The sequence below is a fragment of the Cololabis saira genome, chromosome 6 (assembly GCF_033807715.1).
Source record: "Cololabis saira isolate AMF1-May2022 chromosome 6, fColSai1.1, whole genome shotgun sequence".
NCBI classification, from domain to species: Eukaryota; Metazoa; Chordata; class Actinopteri; order Beloniformes; family Belonidae; genus Cololabis; species Cololabis saira.
In genome coordinates this window covers 8,793,298-8,818,917 of record NC_084592.1, presented here as the reverse complement: position 1 = coordinate 8,818,917, position 25,620 = coordinate 8,793,298, and the positions used below count along the sequence as shown (strand labels likewise).

Sequence of the window (25,620 nt, the reverse complement as noted above, 5' to 3'; positions counted from 1 at the left end):
CGAAAAGAAAGGAAATATCAAAGCAGGAAGGATTTTAAAGAAAAATACATTCCACTCCTCCGTGGTCTCAGCAGCAGGGTCCTTCATCTTTACAAATAAAAACCTTAAACTTCAAACTGTAGCTCAGATCCCAAACACACACACTCAAGGAAGAGTTGAGATGAGCTGAAAAGGTTTGCGAATGAAAAAGAAAATAATTTTCATGACCTTAGACCTGCAGAGGAACGTTGTCCAGAGATGGCATCAATGCCTCTCCTCTCTGACCGGCCCTGTGCTGTGGTCAAATGTATTCATTGAAATGGGAACGTAGACTGTTAACAGCGACGAAAGCCACATCTGCCATGGCGTGGGTTTGTATCAGAGCCTCTGCTCGCAGCATTAATGCAGGAAAGTAGCATTTCACTGCAACGTGATCGAGAGCGCACCTTCTTAAATGATAACTACACATTTTACAACAAGACGATGAAAAACTGACATGCTGACTGAGTGACAAGGAGGTGCAGGTGCTGGACCGGCCGGCCTGCGGTTCTGATCCATGTCCGGCAGACAGTCTGTGCAGGGTTTTCAAATGTGAGTAACTGTTGTGTTTCCAGGAAGGACGGGACCAACTAACAGCTGAAAGGCATCATTTGCAGGAAATGAAGGAATGTGTGATAAAAAGAAAGGGACAAAAGTACATGTAAGAATCTTTTACACCATCTTTCTCTGATTGGAGGTCGTACCACAATATTAGCCTGGCCAAGTATCTTTAAGAATTCAGGAAGCTGCAAAACATTTGTACATTTCCTTGAAAACCTAAATATTTTCTAAATACATTTGCATATTTTCTAGAATCTTTAAAATTCCTCACACAAGGTTTCCTTGGACCGGGGAGAAGCCCCCGAGGCAGACCCGGGACACCACTTTATCCCCCGGCTGACCTGGGAAAGCCTCGGGAGGAGCCTGGGGAGGAGCCGGAGGCTGCGACTCCTGCTGGAGCTGGAGAGATGGAGGTCTGGGGAGATGGAGCTGGGGAGATGGAGGTCTGGGGAGATGGAGCTGGGGAGATGGAGGTCTGGAGAGATGGAGGTCTGGGGAGTTGGAGGTCTGGGGAGATGGAGGTCTGGGGAGATGGAGCTGGGGAGATGGAGGTCTGGGGAGATGGAGGTCTGGGGAGATGGAGGTCTGGGGAGATGGAGGTCTGGGGAGATGGAGGTCTGGGGAGATGGAGGTCTGGGGAGATGGAGCTGGGGAGATGGAGCTGGGGAGATGGAGGTCTGGGGAGATGGAGGTCTGGGGAGATGGAGCTGGGGAGATGGAGGTCTGGGACTCTGTTATTCAACAAGTGCCCCCATGACGTGAACCCGGATCAGCAGCCGCCGAAGCATGGATCGATGGATTACATTACAACGATTCGTATTCATAAAAGAGGGCAATTAACACAGCAGCCGGCCCTTATTTACGCGTTGGTGATGCGTCAGACCGACACACAGAGTGAATGTAGGCGGTGTTACATATGAGCTCCATGGAGAGCAGCTGGAGAGGCTTTTTATCACCTGATCAAACGTCAGTACCCACATTTACACGAATGCTGTTTAATCTTCATACTGAATCATGAACGTCACCGTAGTTTTTCCATATTCTTAGTGAAGTTGAGCTTAAAACTATATGTTTAATGCTTTTATTCCTCTCTCTAACAAATGGGAGAATAAAATTAGATATATTTCATATCAAATTACCATTTTATTTAAGATGTATCACTTTGATGGCCAGTAAACAACACAGGAGCTAACTTTTAAGTATAAATGAATGGATTATTTGTAGGATAGAAACCAACAAGTGGCCTCAGTCAATGTCTAACATGTTTAATTTATCACTACTTTATCACATATCATTCAAATGTGGTTGAAGTTTTAAAGAAACTGTGGTAACTTCAGCTACCTTTACTCATTCCTTAGATAAATCAAAAAGATATTGGCGTTTTAAAGGTAGGGTAAGCAATTTCTGGATGACATCGTACCTGTTGATACTTGATATAAAACACAGAGAGCTGGCTCTCCTCCCACTAATGCTCCCCTAGAAAACACATCCCATCATGAATCATCATCAGCCTCACCCCTGCTCCTCCACTACCCTACACTACACTACACTACCCCCGATGACGGTGATCGGTCCTGCTCTGTTAGTTTCTGGTTTATGGAGCCAGGACCGTGTTTTTTTATTTTGTTGTTTTCAGCTGTGAGATGGGGAGATAGCTGACAGTGAGCAGATATCCACCGAATGTGACAGAAAGTGCTCCGGGTTTGTCATTGTATACAAACTTGTGAAACAATTCAGCTCTGGATATTTTTTAACCACGTTAATGTGTTTCAAATCCATTTGCACCACTTTGGTTTTCCAGCACAAAGGCAGTGTTTTAGCTTTGTAAAAGGCCGTTTCCAAACTGGAAGCTGAACCACTTATTCTCTCACAATCACAACTTTGTCTGCAGGAAGGAAATCATCTTATGATCAGGGTGCAGTGATGTTAAATCCATCAATTGACTCTTGTTTAAAGCCCCAATAATTAGTCTGATCAATTACGTGGTGCCTGACAGACGTTAATCAGATGTTTTGTTCAACATTTGTGCTCAAAGGTCAAATGCAGTTCTTACTGCTTCCAAACATTGACTATAGGATTAAAGAGAACACCGCTGTTGTTGTTGTTGCATTTCTATCTGCTTTTTGTACAAAACGAAGTATTAAAGTCTTAGTTAAGGTCTAAACTTTACTAACATTCTTTAAACAGTGGAGTTAAAAAGATAATTAAAGCTGCAAGCAGCGATGAACGGGCCCTCGCACTCACGGCCACCGTCCCCCATAAGCATATCAGAAATGACACCACCCACGACTTCCTATGTCAAACCATTCAAAAGTTATAGCAGAAAAAAGGGATGACCAATCAGAAGAAGGGGCGGGGCTAATTCAGCCCAATAAAGGTCAAGGACTCAATACTGAGTCCCATGACACCACCCACGACTCTCTATGTCAAAACATTCAAATGTTATAGCAGGAAATAGGGACAACCAATCAGAAGAAGGGGCTAATTTTCACCAATTATGGTCAAGGACTCAATACCGAGTCTCATGACACCACTCACGACGCTTTATGTCAAACCTTTCAAAAGTTATGGCAGAGAAAAGTATTCTAGGGGGCGCTGTTGAGCTGTTAGGCCACGCCCATTAATGCAAACCATGAAATTCATTGCCAGGCCTGGCTTGCATGCAAAATTTGGTGACTTTTGGAGAACTATCAAATATGGACCAATCAGATGAAGGGGAGGCGCGCGTTTTGGCGTCTAGCGTCGCCACGGTAACACTTTTGAAAGAGAAAAGTAATGCGGGTAGTCGCAGGATGGAGACGCACATTTTGATGTATAACACATCTGGGTCTCACGTTACGGTTCGGGCCGTATTAATTGCCGAAGGAATGGCATAAATTGCGCCAAAATTACACAATTAATTCAAAATCGCTGACTTCCTGTTCGGTTTCGGTCATGGCTCCAAGAGACTTTTCTTTAAGTTGCGACATGATACAGGTGTGTACCGATTTTCGTGCATGTACGTCAAACCGTATTGTGGGGCTTGAGGCACAAAGTTTTCCGGGGGGCGCTGTTGAGCCAGTTTGCCACGCCCATTCATACAAACCATGAATTATCAAATTTATCGCCAGGCCTGCCTTGCATGCAAAATTTGGTGACTTTTGGGGAACTATAAAAATATGGACCAATCAGATGAAGGGGGGCGCGGTTTTTGGCGTCTAGCGTCGCCACGGTAACACTTTTGAAAGAGAAAAGTAATGCGGGTAGTCGCAGGATGGAGACGCACATTTTGATGTATAACACATCTGGGTTCACGATACGGTTCGGGCCGTATTAATTCTCGAAGGAATGGCATATATTGCTCCAAAATTACGCGATTAATTCAGAATGTTCAAAATGGCTGACTTCCTGTTCGGTTTCGGCCATGGAGCCAAGAGACTTTTCTTTAAGTTGCGACTTGATACAGGTGTGTACCGATTTTCGTTCATGTATGTCAAACCGTATTATGGGGCTTGAGGCGCAAAGTTTTTTCTGTCTGAACCAACCAGATGAAGGGTGGGCGCGCTTTTTGGCGTCTAGCGTCGCCACGGTAACGCTTTTGAAAGAGAAAAGTAATGCGTGTTGTCGCAGGATGGAGACGCATATTTTGATGTATAACACACCTGGGGGCACGTTACGGTTCGGGCCGTATTAACTGCCGAAGGAATGGCATAAATTGCGCCAAAGTGACACGATTAATTCAAAATGGCTGACTTCCTGTTCGGTTTCGACCATGTCGCCAAGAGACTTTTCTTTAAGTTGTGTACTGATACAGGTGTGTAGCGATTTTCGTGCATGTACGTCAAACCGTATTGTGGGGCTTGAGGCACAAAGTTTTCCGGGGGGCGCTGTTGAGCCATTTCGCCACGCCCATTAATGTAAACCATTAAATATCAAATTTTTCGCCAGGCCTGACTTGCATGCAAAATTTGGTGACTTTTTGGGCATGTTTAGGGGGGCAAAAAGGCCTTCCTTTCGTCAGAAGAAAGAAAGAAAGAAAGAAAGAAAGAAAGAAAGAAAAAAGAAAAATTCCTACAGATACAATAGGGCCTTCGCACTGAAGGTGCTCGGGCCCTAATAAAACTGGTAAAAATGAACACCATTGCCCATTCACAAAGAAAGGCTAGGTGTATACATTTTAGAAAATGTTAGAAACAGAGCATGGGATGTATTTGTGTTATTTGCGACCTCTGCGGTGGTGCCGACCCCTGCCGGGATCGCTGCTTCCTGCCTCTGGATAATGCAGATACGGGAGGATTGACTGGCAGGTGAGGAAATGTCAGCGTTCACACTCATTAGTGCTGCAGCACAGGATTTGTATCGAGGGCCTTGTTCAGAGCTCTTCACTCATTTGCATTGAGCGGCGCTCGCTGTGGCGTGACATCGGTAATTGCATGTGGTGCTCGGTGCAAAGCTGCTCCAGTCTCCAGTGTAAGGTCCTCTCCCCTGCCTCAATCGGCCGGCGCTGTGTGGGATGTACTTACAGTATTATGTGCCGATGGGCGACGTGCTTATTTACCGCCGTTCCTTATTCTCTTTGCAAGGCTTCAGAGGATGTTAAGTAGCCTTGAACATGGAACACAACCCGCTGATAACACAAAGGTGATGTAAGCCATCCAAGCCACCGCAGACACCACATCCCTGTTGGTCATAGCAACCCGATGTCTACAGTGCTAAAATACGCTTTCAGATCCTTAGTTTTAAAGAAAAGAAGACAAAAAATGCAACAAAAAAAACAAAAACCCCAAAAGGATATAAGTGTCACAGAAGAAGCAGCGTTACTTTACATAAATTGGTTTCTGTGCGAAATCCTCCCAAAGAGTCGGGGAGGAGAAGCTGTTGGTGAGACGGAGCTCCACAACAGATGACGCAGCAAACGGAGCGGGCTATCCAAAACTAAATATGTAATGGTTTGATGTTCTTGTGGGATCGCAGCTCTTTGCCAAGAGTAGAAAAGTTTATGGATCCAAGCCTGGAAGAGGGTGGGCCGAGGTCTGGCGTGTCCCAAAGGGACTTTGCAGACACTTCCCTTCACTTGTGATCTCATGACTTCTCATGACTTCATCGCCAACTCTTGCATCTGAGGTTTTTTATGCATGGACATTTTCCCTTTTTTTAAACCACTGAGCTGCTCAGCGAAAGCAAATCTCAAAATTAGTTCTGTGAACGATTACCCAACATTATCTTTTTTGGAATGGAGATGCAAGGAAGGTCAGTGTTGTGTTTTGATGAAGTGAGGACATCTTTCACGCTCCAACGTTACAAAAGGTTGAGGAAGGGGTTTTCCAAGATTCCTTGGAAGAGTTTTGGTCTCATGAAGATCTTCAAATGGGTAATGGTTTATTGAGTTCAGACAGAAAACTGAAAGTCTGAGCAAAATCTGGAATTTTATAGTGTCCAATGAAGAGTTTGCATTGTGTGACTTAATTTGGCCTCTCTTATGCCAATGCATAAATCAAGTATTATCATAATTTTAAATTAATACTTAAGTTAATACTTTTCTGTTCCATCCATTACGCTGCTGACCACTAAAGTTCTGTGCTGATAACTGGTAAGTTTATCATGTCATTTACAGAAAACCAGCCAAAGTTCAGACACGTCCACCTATTAAAGCATTTTTATTGGTTTTAGAAACTTGAAAAAGTAGAACCTGTCGATTCACCGCTTTCAGATTAATCAGGAAAACAAAAAAAGCTCGTTTATTTTTCATTACTTGATTATGAACATATAATAACAAGTTTCAGAAGTACACAACATGATGGATCCAAACCCCTCCCGTACTGCAACTGGATGGATGGATGGATGGATGGATGGATGGATGGATGGATGGATGGATGGATGGATGGATGGATGGATGGATGGATGGATGGATGGATGGATGGATGGATGGATGGATGGATGGATGGATTTTTGGAAACAATGTCCTGAGCTTGTGTTGGTGAAATTAAACCCCCACCGCTCAGGTGCTGCCAGCTCCACCGGCGGCTTCACATCTAACAATACGTGCAAAAACAATTACGTCTAAACTGACAGTTAATATCATGCAAAAGGCAAATCTGCGCCAAGACTGACAGTTAAACAAGCTGCGACGGCTGCTGGCGCCCACACTGCTGATGTGAAAACCTCCTGTCGCCTCAACCTGACAACTTTAACCCCCACGCGCCGACATCCCCTGCTAGCGATCCGCTAATGTGGCTACAAAGCTCCGGGTCTGGTCCCGGTCGGACCTGCATCAGCTTTTAGTCTTTCCCCTTCTATTCTTTTTGTTTTGTTACTTTTTGTTGTTGTTATAACACGAGTGGAACACAAGATGGAAAAAAGTTCCTACTTTACTCTTTACACTCGCTGACCCCCCAGATTAGAACCAGGAATTTTCTTGGTTTAATCAAAGAAAATAGTTTGTTAGTTTTGACATACAGTCAGTCACCACTTTCATAGTTTCAGCTAGTAGAGCTGAGAAAGAGTGTGAGTTTATGTTTCAGTCTTAACTTTGACTTGTAGATGTGTACCTTTGGCATCATCAGCTGCAGATTCCCCCACTGTGGTGGAGTTTATCTGATATTATTTAAGATTTTTTTGTAACTCTTTAGGCACACCTGGACTGGATTTGACATACCATAACTTTATTCTTATTATATGGCAACGTGGGTAGTAAAGATAAAAGCAGACTTTGAAGGACTGATTACACCAATCAAAGTGATTAAATTCAACATCAAATCTCTAAGTTTTTATTGTTTAAACAGCCCTACTGGATTTATCCTAGATAAATCCAACTGAATAACGTAAATATTACATTTTTTTTGCACTTTCATTTCAAATATTCACTTTAAACAACAACAAGCTCTCTTTCATACTGAAATCAGTTTTGGTTCATAAGAAGTTATGTCATATAACAGAATTTAATTATTTATTTAAGTAGCTGATACGTCTGTGATTTCTCCTAATTTAATGGACCAGAAGATGTGCTAAATGCCGTGGTTTTTGTGCACAACTGAGGCGTTTTCCAGTTTATTTTAAATTTAAAATGAAGAATGAAATGTTCACAGCAACCTTTCACAGTCTCTTTATGTCTGAATACTTTCAAATAAAAGGAACAATACTTTATTTATTATTTATACTTTTGGTAATTAGGTTGTAATTTATTAGAGAAAAGTTGTAATCTGACGACAAAAAGTCTTCATTTTAAAAGAACGATCTAATTTTACTACAATAAAGTCATATAATAAGAATAAAGTTGTAAAGTGCAGAATAGATTAAGTTTGAGCACCTTTTTAAGTCAACTTCTGTTTAGGATTCACTAATAATGACTCATTTAATCTTTTTGTGCATCAGCTTCATGTCGACGTACATATCAGGACCTTAAAAAGAACTTGCTTTTTTGGTTTTTCCTTGTGTTGAAACGGCCCAGCGATGAGGCCGGACAGTGATTAACGGAGAGAAAAGAAGCAGAAGAGGCAGAACCCAACAAGGACTGGCTCATCACTCGCTTGCTCTGCACAAACATGGATTGATTTCCGATTCCATCCCTCCCCACCTCCCATCACATGGCAGCAAGGTCAGAGTTCACTTGTTCGTCTTCATTAACTTAAGTGTCCCACTAAATGTTTTTTACACTAAAGTTGGACGGCGGGACGGTTGGACACACGAGCTTAAAGAAAGCAGGTCAGCGGGTATTTAGGTGCAGGTTCTGGCTGATCTAGAGAAGCACTTGGACGTCCGGGGACATTGATGTCGCCGCAGCCGACGTAATCTGTGGCGAGAATATGACATGTTTCTCCCGTCACTTAAACATCTCGCTGCAGGACACAGGACGTCATCCAGGAAACTATAGCCACATCCTCGTAAAGCTTTTAATGCAGAGTTCTGTTTGGCCTAAAAAAGGGCATTAATCAGTTATAATCCACAGCCCGCATTAAGCTTTCTGGTTTATTTCTCTGCTCTCTTAAATTCAGATTTCTCTCCAGCTCCGAGTTGCTGCCAGAGGGGGGAAAAAAAAAAAAGAGGAAAAATTCTCAGCACAGATGGAGAGATGGTGGTGGGAAATTGGACCAAAAGCTGCAGGGATGAGGAGATGCGAGAGAGGTCAGGCCAGACGAATTAAAAGACTGGGACTGAAAAGTTGCTCCAAAGTGGAGAAACAAACAAGCTGGAGCAAATGGAAATGCTACGACTCAAAGGAGCGGGCTGAGTGACAGAACATGAGAGGGATGCGAGTGAGCGGGGACGCAGAAAACAAAAAGCACAAATGGATACAAAACAATGGGTCATTGTATTGGGAAGCCACGGCTGGCGAGTGAAGTGGTGACAGCAGCTGGCTCTTCACTCGGGCAAAGTACCTGGATACAATAAGAGGAAAACAAAAAGAAAACACATCCGGACGTTGGTGATCGCCTTTGTAGACTACATATAGGTGTTAGGGTTAAACAGCAGTAATGAGGAAGGATTTGCTAAATACCACTACATCCTGCACTCTGTGTAGGTTTATTCATGTTAAAATATCACTTTCACAATCAGGTGTGTTGATGCAGGGAAACATCAAAAACATGCAGGACAGCGGCTCGCGAGGACCAGGAGTGGAGACCACTGAGTTAAAGTTAAAATATCTCAAAATAACCTCGAAACAACAAGGGAGACAGAAGAAATAAGTACACGAACATGATGACTATGGATTTGGCCGCTGAGATGAAAAACCAGCTTCGGCCCTTCCAGTCCCGTAGTACCAGTTTCTGCCATGAGTGGCAGCAGCGAGCAACAGAGCGGCCTCAGTGCAACCTGATGGCACGAAGAAGTCCCAGTTTGTGGGCTTAACGTAGACTGTATGAAACTTTGGAAGGCAGCATTAGACGACGATTGAGACCAAAAATGGTTTTTTGAACCAGGCTGTAAATATGTTTAATTCTGCTCTAAAGATGGACATTTTAACATGCAAGTCAACGGAGACTAGGGATGGGCGGTATGGACTAAAAAATGTATCACGATAATTTCTGGGATTTTTCCCAATAACGATAAAAATGACCAAAAAATACCAATTCAATTCACACCTTTGTAAATATAAATCTATCACCACATTCAGTCTTTGGAGTCCCCAAACACTGCTCTAAAAGAATACTAAATGCTACTAAACTACACCTATTAAATTGAATTGATAAAAACCAATTAAATGAGTCCACCTGTACTGCAAAACTGGAATGACTCAGATCCGCCATGTTTGTTACACAAAAACCTCATCAACGGGAATTTATCTTTCTTTCTTTCTTTCTTTCTTTCTTTCTTTCTTTCTTTCTTTCTTTCTTTCTTTCTTTCTTTCTTTCTTTCTTTCTTTCTTTCTTTCTTTCTTTCTTTCTTTCTTTCTTTCTGGCACATTTCCTTCCTTCCTTCCTTCCTTCCTTCCTTCCTTCCTTCCTTCCTTCCTTCCTTCCTTCCTTCCTTCCTTCCTTCCTTCCTTCCTTCCTTCCTTCCTTCCTTCCTTCCTTCCTTCACGTACGTTGTGCGTCGATTTAATGCACAACCATAAATCAGCTTTACACAAAAACGTCATCAACGGAAATTTATTGTTTTCACCGTGAGATGACAAATTCTTACCGTGGGGAATTTTTTTGACGGTTTATCGTGAACGGTAAAATATCGCCCATTCCTAACGGAGACTGACTCTTTTGGGGCCAGCCTCTAGCGGTCAGTCAAGGAGCTGCAACAAATCTTAGTTCTGCACGAGTCCCAACGTGGGTTGGTGCTTGTGGCCTACCTGTGAACAGAAACAGTGAGGATGGCTGAAGCTCTCGTGATTCAACACTGAATGTATTGATCTCGCCTATGTCCCGCCGGTCCGTGGCGCTGATTTGACTCATTCCAGAACCGCAAAAACAAATGCAACAAGTGCAACTGATAATGGCTCGGAAACAGAGAAGGTTTTAGAAATGATGGCGGGAAAAAAATGACTGCACTCTCCGCTTTGATTTCTTGGTTACAGATTATGTGTTTTGACTCTTAGATTTTGGGTCTTGGTTGGCGTTGTCCAACCCTGGCAGGCTCCCATCACCACGACCAGTAGAAACCATGATGACATCCTCATCTACGACGTGAAAGAGACGGCTCACGACATAAGGTGTCTCGTTATGAGCCTGAACAGGAACCATCACATCTTACAACATTCATGTCAGCATCTTCTTATCATGATCATCCTCACCATGATGACAACAATGACAGCCATGATTAAAAGCCACTGAAAAACATTGTTTACGTGTCTGACATGGGAGCTATTATCCAGAGACGTACCAATGGTGGACTAAAAATGTAACAACGAACTGTCTCCAGAAATGGAACCTGTTTGTGAGCAGAAGACTTCCTCTGATAACGGGAGAGAGCGAACAGTCGTAAAAGCATCTAGACCAGACCCTCTGAGCCACATCTGCAGAAGGGCTGCTTCTCTGTGGCAGGGTTTATGACATTTATCCGTAAGCAGCTCGCGGACCGGATTGTGACTCAGTCTGCAAATGCGCTCCACATTTCTAATACTCCTGCAGCCCCGGCCTGGACCTGGCCTCATTTGCCCCGAGGCCACAAGGCCCGATTCATAATGCTGTAGATCACACCGAGTTTTGCAAAGTGGACAAAGGGAAACAGCCTCTCAGAGAAGACTATTGGCGCTTTTATACTAGAACCTACTCAGCGCGACTGTACTCGCCACGTCTCATCTCACTTCCACTCGCCTTGTCCTCGTTTGTTTTTAGACACCCAGATGAGAAGTGGGCGGGGTTGGAGCGAAGCTGCTGTGACGTATTTGATTGTGTGATCTAAACCAAGAAGAACAGTAAAGATGTAGAACATGGAGGAGATGATATACAGGACTGTCTCAGAAAATTAGAATATTGTGATAAAGTCCTTTATTTTCTGTAATGCAAAAATGTCATACATTCTGGATTCATTACAAATCAACTGAAATATTGCAAGCCTTTTATAATTTGAATATTGCTGATCATGGCTTACAGCTGAAGAAAACTCAAATATCCTATCTCAAAAAATTAGAATATTCTGGGAATCTTAAACTTAAACTGTAAACCATAATCAGCAATATTAAAATAATAAAAGGCTTGCAATATTTCACTTGATTTGTAATGAATCCAGAATGTATGACATTTTTGTTTTTTTAATTGCATTACAGAAAATAAAGAACTTTATCACAATATTCAAATTTTCTGAGACAGTCCTGTATGTGCTGCTGGGTCTGTGACTTGTGTTCGATGATGGTTAAAAAATGAGAGTGAGAGAAGCTTCAAGCCGCAACGCTTTTTTTTTTGTTTGTTTGTCTCGGCGCTGCTGAAAAGTCAGCTGGAGCTGCAAGCAGCTATGAAGTGACAGAGCTCCTGGTAGATCTGGTCGTTCCTTATCGCCCGTCTACATCCCTTTTTAATTCTCTCCTCAGCACCAGGTTTATGAACATCTGCACCTCAGAGTTGGATCACCAAACAGACGTTTGCGCTGCCATTGCTGGTCGAATAAAACGAAGAAGCCGCGAGCCGGTCTTGCGCTGACTCCCGCTTCCTGACTCAGATGTCTGGAGGCCCCGCCCCCCCGACCAATCGGGGTGATGACAAATTGTGATGACGTCAGATACAGGGCCGACTCAGCACGCTTAGAACCTCGGCAGAGTAGTTACAGAAAAAGTACCTACTCGGCACGCCTCCACCCACTTCGACCCCTAGTGTAAAAGCGCAAAACCAGGCCGTGGCGAGTCGAGTCGCGCTGAGTAGGTACTAGTGTAAAAGCGCCATATATGTTCTGTATTTTCCGTGACTCTCAGAAATCAGCAACAACAACACGGAGACCGTGCACATGCTGTAAAACCCTCCACCTCCTGCACCGTGGCTCACCGCTACAATCCTCCGACCCGCAGGTTGACCTCATTCACGGAGCTAACAAACACACACTGCACCAACACCTGGCGGGTGCATAAATCCAGCCCCAATCTGATCCCCTGATCTGGCTAATGAGCCCCTAGCACATTGGCATTAGATTACCACAATAGATTATGGCGCTGCTGCCCAAATCCACAGTCTTACAGCCACTAATCCACAGCGCAGGACAGGCCCGGTGTGTATCGCACAATGGCCCACAGTCATGTAAACAGGGCTCAGGACCAAGGGGGCAAAGTTTATGAGCAGTTAGAAAGTTACCGGTTTCACAAATCCCCTTTGAGAAAGTTCAGACAAAACAAAATCCTCCCAACTAGAGAACTAGAGAGTAACGCTAACATTTCACCTATCAGACCTACTGAAACACCAACAACAACGTTACTTTAAAAATAGAGATTAATGTTGTCTTTAAAAAGGTCCAGAAACATTATTAGTAAGAATACATATCTGGTATAAAGTCAGTTAGAGGTTGAAATTTTAATTCAACCTGGAAAGGAATTTATATTTGTAAAACTAAAAGTATGAAATGGAACAAACAAACCATGAAGAAAGTAGCTTTTGTGAACGTTCAGATATGCAAAGTGATGAAAAACTGAAAGCTAGAACTTCCTGCTTTCTTTACCAAGAAACTCAACCTGAACTCAAACAGTCCAATAAGAGCTCAGATGACTTCCTCACAAACTCCACTGCAGGTCCTGAAAGGGAGCGAGAAGTTTAAAAAGATATAATTGGCCAACTTTGTCACAGTAAAAGTAAAATAAGTTAAAAAGCTTCCTGGATAGTCTGAAAATAAAATGGTTATTTTTTGTTTCAACAACATCAAAAAGGCGTAAATCTCCCAAATGATACATTTCTCGCACCATCATCCGCTCAAATCTACGTCACTTTCAGAACCTGCGTCAGAACCAGAAGCAGTAAAAGCATCTTGTCCTCCGACTGAACAGTTTGTGACAGAGTTGTCACAGTCTGACAGGCACAGCTTTCTCCAGACGGAGACGGGCACATGTGCACGCATAACTTTAGAGGACCAATCTCCATTTTCAAATACTGCTTGAGCGAGGAGAAGGTGCTTTTGAGATAAAAGATATTAATAATAAAGCACGAGAGCTTCTGGTACGCCTGCTCTTAAAAAACTTTGCAATCAATGGCATACGTCTTAAAACGACAGCTGGGTGTCATCATGACTGGGTATATTAGAGATTCTGAACTTTTAAATATCAGGAAAAAAGTTTAAGCATAGGGTTGAAGCAACAAACGTGGCTTCTGAGTCATGCAGCATGGCCTGTGGAGCTCTGCGTGCAGGTTTCTGTTTTGTTGTGGTGACGTTCACAAAAGCTCTACTTGTTTCATCGTGACTGTGAAACTTCACGTTTTAGTTTCCTCCCTTTAAACAAGTACAGTTTCTCTTCTGCACGCATAAACTTGCAATTCTCAGGGACGTTTATTTCACAGGCAGACAAAGCTTGGTTTAAAACTTCAAACTTCAAGAAGATTCTGAAGATTCTGTTGGTCAAGTTGAGTCAAAAAAACACAGACCGTCCTGAACAGATCCAAACAGCTCAAAGACAGATATCTTTGAGACTCAGGGTTTTGGTCGCCGTGTGAACACGCAGCAACGGTGACTCAGTCTGCAGAGGAGCCTCGGAGCTCCCACTCCTTGTGTGTCCTTTTTTTTCAGCCTGATTTTCCGCACGGCACCGAGGGCGCTCATTGAAAGCTGAGATAGCATGTTGGGGAAAGAAGCCGAGTCATTGTCAAGAAGGAAGGGTAAAAAACTATAAATGGATGAAAGAGAAAGCATCAGATGAACACTGAGGGAGAGGTGTGAAGCCAGGGCGATTAACTGATATCGGAAGTGTCTGTACACAGGTTTGTGCGTGGGAGTGTTTGTAGATAATACCTCACATGCCCATGAGCTCCACTCAGGTGAGTCATTCAATAACAGGTCTTGAACCTTTATTCCTGATCACAACAAGTCCTAAGAGCTAAAACGTTCAGGCTTACATTCTTTGATTGAGATGGATGAAGCATCTTTGTATATATTAACCCCCGTGAGCCCCGTTATCGGGCTTCAGCTGGGACGTGTGATATTTATTGTATCTTTTTGGGTTACGCGTCTCAGCAATCGAATAAAACCTCTTCTTATAAAAATGGTTTTGCTGAGCCAAGGGTTATAATTACTGAGCTTTCTGGTGGAATCTGCGACTTAAGGTCCAGGTCGGGACACAAAATTGCCTCATTATGGCCATTTCCCGCCATGAGCTACAGCTCAAAGCAAGTCATTTGGCACGGGCAGGGACTTTTCACGCCAAATTGAAGCTCATCACAGGCAATGATTAGAAATTCCTTCAAATAAGTTTGGAAATAACACTTTTTTGTTCTTTCATGCACCAAAAATGACCAGAAATTCCAGCAGAGTGAAAACATGAATGCCCTTTTCAAAGTCCAAGGTGACGCCTTGAAAAAAGTCAGTTTATAGTAGAAAAAAAAACAGAAATGCAGCAGATGGTCAGATTTAGAGGAGCTGAAATAAGTTTTGTTGAGAACAAACACTGAAAATTCCTCATTTATTAGCGTCTGTGTTTGATTTAATGCAATGCACTTTTTAAGTGGACCGCCTCTTTTAATTCTCCCAGGCATACTGAGGTCCGCTGCATAAGGAAGTGAGTTATAGAGGATAGGATACAAAGCAACTAATGTACTTACAGCAAATAAAAACACACTAATGCAATCATCAACAGAGCTTATCGTGTATACCAACACTTACAGCATATCATGCTCAAATTACAAGTGTGGTGTTGAAGTGTGATCACAACTGCCGTTTCACACCGAAAGGAGACGTTTGGGTATCTTAGAATCTTTGACACCTTTTTAAATCCCACCTAAGTGTGAAAACATTTCACTCGCGGGGCGGGGCATCACCCCTATCAGGACACAATTATCTGGCTTCCCCATCTTAATCTCCACCCCCAGTTTCACAAATGTGCTGCGTTTGCCGTGTCTCTGCAGAAGGAAGTGCAAAGCCGCACGCTCAGGTGTCGTGCAGCTGGATCGTAGTCGGGGCTGCAGTGACGAGACAGCGGGAACATGGAAAGGGTCGTTTCCTGGACTCAACTTTTGATAAATGGGCAAAATGCGTCTCTTTTATTGGATGTGTAGGAAGTTGCTGCACGTTTGTGCATGTACCTAGGTGTTGTATGTCATGCACAACGGGTGATTTTTAATAAAGGCCTAGAGGGACGATGAAATTTAAGGAGGCTTCAGCACTCTGAAAAATGATCTATCATAACCAGTAAAGGAAGGGACTGAAATAACACTGCTGCAGAAACTGTGGATTTTCTTATATAATATGAAACTTGCGCTTTAACCCCGCTGACCTGTACACGCCCTGTGACGCTGACTGATAGAGTCGCAGGCTGTGGTGATTGGTCCCCTAGCTAGAGCGCCTTTTTTGGAAATGTATTATTTAGAAAACACCTTTTCATACAAACCCAACAAAACAGAAGGTACAAAACTGGATTTTTTTTTTCCGCTCAGCATTCGTGCATACAGATGAGTTGGCAGGACCTGCAGAAGTCCCAGTTTGTTTGGCGGAGGACAGTCCTCCGTGTTTCTCCACATGTCCATATTCCTCTGAATATGCAGGATTATCCCAAAAACCCACAACCTGAATAGTCTCTCTTCAACTGCATACAATTGTTTTAGCTCGTCTGGTTCACATACTGAAAATGTCAATTATATACATTTAAATCCATCCAAGAAAAGAAGGCAACGTAAGATTTGTTGGGGTTAGAATATCAATGTGAGCATAAATGTCCTTTTATCTTATTTATGTTTATTTAAGGGCGGCCGACAGAACAGTCACAGTATGTCATGTCATGTGACCGTGGCAGTACATCAAGCATGGTGACCCCGTATCCAACATCATCGTCCCACTGCTGCGAGAAAAACCTAAATAAATCCACTGATTTATTTTAATGCTAAGTTTTATTAGTAGTTTTATTAATGCTAAGCAAAACAAAGCAGGTAAAGTCCCTGTGTACTGCACTTTTGTTGTTTTTTCTTTGAAAATGTGTTTTAATTGAAGCCAAGACAAAGTCTTTTCTGTGAAAGTATTCAGATTTAAGCAGAGGTATCATCCCTCACGCTCTTTTAAAGTGACAATGTTTGGTTTTAAGATTACTTAAACATTTGACCTGTTGGGTTTTGTCCCTTGCAATTATACAGTTATATATGTACGACTAGAAAAATCATATTTGTCTCCACATTTAATTTTTAAAAGCTTATATAATATAATATAAGTTGTAAAAACAATATCCCATGCACACTCACACACATTTATTTTTTGTCTTTATTCTTTATTATTTATATATTGCATTATTAGTTTGCCATCACTTTTGTGTAGTTATACTTTCTGTTTTTTTGTATGTTAATCTTGACATGAAATTTTAATATCTTCGGTGGAGGCTTCAAATAAGCCCATTGGGTTTTTTGCCTCTTCCTGCACCTATAGTGTTTATCATTGATATGTCCTGTATATTTTTTAAAAACTGTGCAAAACAATAAACTAAAACTAAACTAAAACTATTGATGTGAAAAATAATCCCATCTGTGGCGTTTGGTGTTTTCTAGCTGCGTCTCCGGAAGTATCCTGGATTCTGATGCATCTCGGCGAAGCACTGGCCTCCTGCCGTGTGTGTTATTGTGAAGGGCAGACGAGTTGATGGGGGCATTTAAACACGAAAACACTGCTGACAGGGTCTGGCTTGTCTCTGGCTCTCCGCCCGTCTGCCCTCGTGTAATGAGAAAAGGCCTCTGATGGATTTCAACAAGGCTCTCGGGCTCACCTTGACTGATCCCCTGCGCGCAAACACACGACCTCAAAGAGCCACCGCCACATTTACAAGCAGATCACGAGAAACATGTGAGGAACCATTTGGGAGACGCCCGACATCAGTGTGCAGGCTTGAAAACACGAGACGTTTCAAACCTTGAATGGAAATATCGATCGGCTAGCGATGCGGCGTTGTACGCAAGTGAAGTCTGTGCCAGCATTGTTGAGGAGCTGTGGGGGCGATCGAGGCCCTATTTCAACTCCAAAAGATGTTAAAGTGCAGCTTGAGGAGCCACGACGCCAATTTGTTTGTATCATGTCAAAACTTTGGTCAGATGCTGATTTCCCACATGGCTGCATAAAGAAAAGAGTCTTATTTTACTGGACTACGTGCACTCCTGGAGCACTTTACAGCCACTTCCTCTCTCTTCATCCAGTCAACACCAATGAGGATCCGACTGTCTTGTTTATAAAGTGCATAAACGTTCTGTTTATGTGTTTTTGTGTCTCCATAGGTCATTTAAACTCCACTCCAGTTCCATGGATTTAGGAGGGTTTTCTTCTTTTGCATGTCTTTGGCGCGCCTTTGGTCGTGATTTAGCTCTGCCCGAACAAATCTGATGTGAATGCAAAGCCAGCAGGAGCCGAAAGCACCACCACAGGTGAAAGTCTGTGTTCGGTAGCAGTAAAACCATCAGCCCTGCTTGTTGAGAAGGCGAGAATGAGGAGAGGTTTAGCAGGAATCCTCTTCCTCGGTTGTGATTATCCTTTCATGCCGATGTTGGTTACAAGAAGAAAAACAAACAGCAGATTGTTCTCAAGAATTCACCAAAGCCATTTCTATCCTCCCCTGGATGAAATCCACAACAAGTGAACGCAATTTCATTTTAATTATTCATTTTCTATGAAAGTCTCTAAAGCAAGCATCACAAAGAGGGAAAACAACTCCAGTGAGCAAAAATATGAAACGGCTTTTGAGCTTTATTCAGACAGAAAAATTTGAAAAATGATTGAGTGGTTGCTAAACTTGTTATGCTTGGCCCATTAAATATAAAACCAAAATGTTTATTTTCATATACAGGTGTGTGTTGGGGGAGAGCTGGAATGAGGATGCATTTACGTGGATGTTCGGGGTTCCTCGTCCTGGCCGGAGTCAGAGCGTGAGTCAGCGGCGAGCACGTGGGCTGCAGAGGCGGGCTGTATATCCTGCCACAATGTCTCCGGAGCATTTTTATATTTTCTACAGATGAATCTGATTTGATGATCGGGGAGACGAGGGTTGACAGCCAGGAGGGAGACAAGCTGGCAGCTTTAAGGACAGTGTGGGACAAGAAGGCAGTGCAGCCTCCACGGCGGTACCCAGACACTAATGTCTCCGTATATGAGAGGCTGGAGGCATTCAGAGGTCACGGCTTGGACCAATCCGGCTCGCATGTGATGCATGTGTAGGTCTTTCCGATGTACAGTAAAAAAGCAATAAAAAATAAGTGAATTATCCTCAATGAGCCATCATCTGTTGCATGTTAATATCAATCTAAATGACTGGTAATGGAGTTCCTAATGAGATCATCGCAATGTTAATGGGTTGATGCTTTCAGATAATTAAACATGACCCAGGTCAGGCTGACCTGGGAACATTATTGCTGTCCCCGGGAAACGAGCTTAGCAGGAGGGTTAAACTCTACAATTCTAAATCCAGTGGAACCTACACAGGATGTGATGACACAAGGGAAGCTCTCACCTGTTGGTCTAGTCTAGTAGATGTAAAAACAGACTCTTTGCTGAGTAATAAAGTTGTGCCTGGTTGTCATTATCATCTAACCCCCTACCAAAGCAATACCGGTAATTATTATTGTTATTTTATTGGCTTTGTGTTAATTGGACTAATTTGGAATAAATTGAATTTTACTGTCCCTGGAGATGACGTTTCTCGTGATTATGTAAATGAGGCTGAAATAATAGAATCTAATGCTAAAATATGGTTCATTCTCACATCTTTGATTTATTTGCTCAGCCTTGAAAGCAGAAATTAAAATTACATTTGGCTCCAAAAAGAGTGAAGGGTCAGAAATTCTCCCCTCAAGTGAGTCATCCAAAGGCTGGTGTCAAATCTGAAGACTCAGTTCAATATCCTCCACAAAAACAGCATCCTGATCAATAGAAGTGCACGTGAACTAGGGCTGTTCGATTAATCGATTTTAAATCGTAATCGCGATTATGTAATTAGAACGATGTTAAAACGTGAAAATCGTAAAATCGATTTTTCACTTTTTTATTTTTTTTTATTTATTTATTTATTTTTTATTTTTTTTACCTTGTCTGCACACATATTAATGATTGATACCATATTAATGATTGATGGAAATACCTCTCAATACCTGCGACAAGTGCCCCATGGGAGAGGCTCTTTAGTGTAGGAGGGGGCGTTGTAACATGCCACCGGGCATCCCTCAAGCCAGATGCGGTAGACCGGCTCGTGTTCCTTGCAAAAAACTTGCAAATGTGAATAGCAAATGTAATGACTGACATTACACACCTCTACCTCCTTCATGGGTTGCATTGTTATTTAGCATGCAAAGACCCAGTTTATTTTAATTAGAAAATGCCTTGTTTTAATTGGAAATATAACTTACTGTATGTTTGCAAGTGCTGATTTGCTGATTTTTTTTTCAGAGATAAAACTTTATATTTTATTATATTTTTTTAAACTTTTTTCAACTTATTTTACAGAGTTTTGCACTTTATTCATTCATCTTTGGTTTAATAAGAGCAACGTTTGCACTTAAAGCCCAATGGGGCAAATGTTCAATAAAAAAACAGCATATTTGAAATAATTTCCTTGCCTTTTGTCAATTCACAAAATAATCGTAATAGAAAATCGGATTTTGAGAGAAAAAAAATCGAGATTTTATTTTTGGGCCAAATCGAACAGCCCTAACGTGAACTATAATGAGCCTTTTCATATTTATCTACACAAGTATGCACTAAACAAGGAGGGTAAACAGATAACATGACCTCCCACAAAAAGGAGGAGGACGCCATACCAACCACGACTCCACTCCTGCTCAATATCTTCAGGCCAAAATGAGCAATAAATGTGCTCAAGTAAAAAAAAAAAGAAAGGTGCAACAAAAGTCTGATGATGAGTCTGATACACAAGATCTCAAACTCTGACGCAGCTTATTAATTGGCACTTTTAGGCGTGGTCTATTAATATGTGAGGACTATTTCTGGGGCGAGTGTCGCTTGGGAAATCTTCTTTTGTAAAATCTTCTTTTTGTTAAGCGTCCTCTGCGGCACACATGGAGTAAATGAAACGATTGTGGCATCAGAGGACAAACTAAACTCAGCCAGACAGACCTGTCCTTCATGGACAGGCCGAGCCTCACCTCTAAACCTGCCTCATTCTCTCTCTTTCCCCCTTTCCGTCCGTCTGTCTGTCGGATGTGATTCCTGTCCATTCCATCAGTGTCTAACCCCCCCTCCCTTCCCAATCCCACCAGCTGGGGCCTCTACCCAGTTCTTGTCTCCTCGTTTTATCCTCTCGGTTCCAAGTTCTTGCCCTTTTCCATCAATGCCAGCGTTTTTTTCCCCCTTCATTGTTTGCCCTTTATCGTGCCTTCCCATCCTCTCCCCCCCCATCCCTCTGTCCAGGCATTAGTGCTATCATGGGAGGCTCGGAAAGGTCTTTCGGTTGTGGCCACGAGGGGCCCTTATCCAAAGCAATGACACACTTCCAAGTCAAGAGGACATTTGTTATGTAATGGCTTAAAATCTTTCCAGCTTCTCCGGTGGGCCTCGCAGTCGGCTGATATCTACAAGCGCGTGCACGTGTGCACAAATAAACACAAACGTACACTCGGAGAGACAGAGGAAGGGGGAGGACCTGATGTCCCGAGGAGGGAGAAGTGACAGCAGGGGGGGGAGAGGATGAGGGAGAGGAGGGCAGACAACAACAGTGAGGAAGGCAAAAGGAGAGAGAAGCAGAGGAATGTGAGGTGAAGCTTGTAGCTGTGGGCTAATGCAATGATTTGGCAAAATAAAAAAAACTCTGCTAAAAAAAAAAAAAAGAAACCCTTCCTGCTCCCGCGGTCGAAAGCAGATATGGAAATAGAGTTGAAGAGCAGAAGGAAGGGAGAGGGAGGGAGAGGAAGGGAGACAGTCGGACGCCTCTGAAACGAAGACATTCATCTGATGGCTTGATGAATCTTTCAGAGAACAACGGGGCAACAGGACGAGAAGAATGGAGAAGGGAAGAGGAGGAGGAGGAAAAAGCTCTTTCTGAATAATTGAATGTAAAAGCTATTAAACGGAGACCGCGGCGTCACTGAGGTGGTTTATTTCTTTAACTGTCACGCATGACGGATGTCACGAGGAGCAGCTTACTTGTGAGCAGTTTAAATGTGAATTTGAAAGATCTGATCAAAGTGAGCCGGCACGTTGTTCGGTCGTCGTAGATCTCTCATAGGGCTGGGCGATATATCGAGATTTTAATATATATCGATATATTTTCAAACGCGATATGGTACGAGACAATATCGTTTATATCGATTTAAAAAAAAAAAAAAAAAAAAAATTATGATTTTGATATAGCTTATTTTGTGACAAATTGACTTGAATGTTTTATTTGAGATTTGCACCAATGTTTTGTTATTTGCACAACTGTCAACCTCAGTGGAAAAGTCTGCCTGTTACTGTCTACATTGTATTAATTGCACAGTGTATTTTAATTTAATTGTTGTGCAGGAAAGGGATATTTGTTTTATTTTATTCAAGAAGCATTTTTATTCTATATATGCAGGCAGTTTATTTTTATTTCATTTGTTTTATACATTTTGATATTGTGCAGACCTCTGTTAATAAATGTACCTGTGTGACATTTGGCACGAGGCTTTGTATTTGACTGTTTTTTTAAGGGTTTGCCTAAGAAAAATTGAAGCTAACAGAGATGCTATGCTATAATGCTTTGGGGGAAACCCCAATTATGTCACAGAAAAAATATCGATATATATCGAGTATCGCCATTCAGCTAGAAAATATCGAGATATGACTTTTGGTCCATATCGCCCAGCCCTAATCTCTCATCCAGGTGATTTTCTGATGTTTATGGGGCGCCGCTCGAAGACTCCGAGAACGCCACAACAAAGAAAGTGTGGAGGGTATTTCTGATGAGAAAAACACCACTTCTGGTGGGTGACACCAAATGGGCGGGGGTCATTATGTCTGCGCGAGCAAGTAGAAGAAGATGCTCGCTCGCACTCCGTTAACCCGCCTTGAAAGGAGACACACCGTACCCTTTTACACAAGCTGTCAACACCGACAGACCGGAGCAGACTCAGTCCAGCTTGGTTTGATTCCATTCAATCTTCACAATCAATTTTCAGCTGTGAAGTCATCAGATCTGAGGGATGGTTCCCAGGGGTGCAGATCTGATGTCAGGATTGGGGGGGACACCAATGTGATGTTAATTTTAAATTTTTTGCCAATATGCAACTCATACCATGCCATAAATTGGTAAAGGCTCGCCAAAAAATACTGCACAGGGAGTCATTTATTCTTGTTTATTTGTCCTAAACAGCCAACAGTGTGTGTCACTGCTTACTTAACTTATATATTAAATCATATATATTCGTAAATCATAATTTTAAGGGTTTTTGGCATGTAGTGTCTACTCATCTCAAATTCTTCTCACCATCTTCCTTTTATCCTATGGGACTACTTTATGCACGATCAATTGATATTTGGATGAAATATGGAGCCCTAAACAAGTTGTTTAAACTAACTGATCATGTTTTAACACAGTTATGGTGGGTATGGGTAGTTATGGGCAGGTACGAATGTAAACAGAACGTTGACAAAAAGTCATTGTCCAGCCCATCAAAAATTTTAAAAATATTAATTCAGACTTAAAAAAAAACATTTTATGGAGTAGCAATACTTTCATTCTGTACACCTCAAAACGCACCGTGGATGTATTATTTTTTTAGAAATATATTTTTAATAAATATTCTACATATTCAACCTTTAAGTCTGAAAATACGTTTGTTCAATTTTGAATAATTTAAGGTATTTTTATTGGGGGGGACAATTCATGTTTTTCAGAAATTGGGGGGGACATGTCCCCCCCGTCCCTCCCGGGATCTGCACCCATGATGGTTCCTTATTGCTGGTTCAAGAAAGCTGAATATAGCAGCTGCAAGCCTTGGCTGCTGCATATTTACCTTATCCAGGTAAACAACAGTTGCACAAACAGCAGCAGCAGAGACGTTATTCTCTGATTCAGATCAAAAACGGCTTGAGGGATAGCCTACTTTCCCAACAATCACAGCTCTATCCACTGTTCCCTGGTATTTATTGCTGCAGGTAAGCACAAGAGAACAATTCTGCAACACAACGTTGTTATTTAATCGCATTAAAGCTGCTATCAGCGGGTCTGTTCACTCACAGGAGCACAGTTAAATTAATTTCAGGTCAGCACTCACAGGAAGCTTGCTTTGCCTTTTTCTGAATTTCTCAATCGTGCATCACATCATCCTGGACAAATCGTAAACACCATAAAGTAACACCAACATGAGTCCGTCACATAAACGTCAATAAGCAGACGACAGCTGTGATCAGGCACGCGGGGGTGTGGACTCTTGGTTTGGTCCTTTTATTTCTCTTATTTAAAAGCAGTGAACCGTGACGTCTGGGACACTCATGTCCATGAACTCTGCAGCTACAGGGAGACGTGACATTTGTGTTTGGGTATATATAAAACGTGCGTGTGCGCTGGAGGAAACTCAGCAGAAATGTCTCCAGAAGCCCCGGCAGCAGACAAACGCTGCTCTGACAGACAAGATCCGCGCTGGCCGAGACAGCGGTTACGCAACGCAGTCTAAAAACACACACGCAGACACCACCGTAGCATCAACTCTTCTGCACACACACACACACACACACACACACACATAAGCCACACACACACACGGTCCTTGTTCAACACACGATGTCAGCTGCTACCTAGCAACCCCAGGTGAAGGTTAAGGGCACCAGATGGGATAATGAAATGAATTGCTCTTTTCTTTTTTCCCCCAGAACGAGCCGAGGGAGGAGAGGGAGAACCCATTTGCCTGTCCGCTGCCACAAACGTGCGCCGCCTCGACCGTGCAGCATCACACCCATTTCCTGTGCAAGTGCCTGAGCCCCGAGAGGATTTCCGCAACCAAACATGTGTAATTGAGCTTCACTAATTCGTGCAAAAGAATTCAAAACTCTTTTATTTCAAGACGTCTGCGATCGGCACGCGCGCAACCCGCCTTTCGTGTGATCTTTAAGGAGGTTCCCAGAATCCCGGGCGTCATGTAGCTGAGGGTGGGGTCTCGTTTTTAAATGATCACATCTCATAAATGAACTTGGAGATTTCATCCCTCTGCGGGGGAAAAGCCCCTCATTCATGTTTGTCATCCTGGAGGTTTATTCAAAAAGCACATTTAAGGTTTGTACTTCTGTGTTATAACCGTCTACTAAATATTAAAACAGATGGCAGCTAATAATCTGAAGAGATTCTGTTCTCTTCTCCCGATAAGCTAAGATATGCCAACATGTCATCTGATGGTGACCTTACAAAGTTAGAAGTCATTATACAGCAAAACCACAGAAGAATAAGAGCTAACACTTTCGGCACTTTGTTATCTACATGTCGCGCCGTAAAATGAACAAAGTACTGAGAAACCGGTAGAGTCTTTGTCTTTTGCAAATCCAGCTTATCGCTGGCCTGATGTGGCCAGCGATAAGCGATAGGTGGAGGTAGTGGTGGGAAATAAGAAGCCGACCGGTTCAACCAGAGTGACAACTCGTGCATCTAAGCCAGCGAGCCGCAGCACACGCTCCCATCACACCTGCCCATCAGAACACGCTCCCATCACACCTGCCCATCAGCAAAAGCTCCCATCACACCTGCCCATCAGCACACGCTCCCATCACACCTGCCCATCAGCACACGCTCCCATCACACCTGCCCACCAGCACACGCTCCCATCAGACCTGCCCATCAGCACAGCCTCCCATCACACCTGCTCATCACCACACGCTCCCATCAGACCTGCCCATCAGCACAGCCTCCCATCACACCTGCCCATCACCACACGCTCCCATCACACCTGCCCATCACACCTGCCCATCAGCACACGCTCCCATCACACCTGACCATCACACCTGCCCATCAGCACACGCTCCCATCACACCTGACCATCACACCTGACCATCAGCACACGCTCCCATCACACCTGACCATCACAC

The 25,620-nt window shown here is 42.9% G+C and overlaps 1 protein-coding gene across 1 annotated transcript in view; it reads right to left on the bottom strand.

Annotated features, from left to right (window-relative positions):
* plcl1 (phospholipase C like 1) overlaps nucleotides 1-25,620 on the bottom strand; it is a 124,410-nt gene that overhangs the window by 47,406 nt on the left and 51,384 nt on the right. The window lies entirely within an intron of this gene.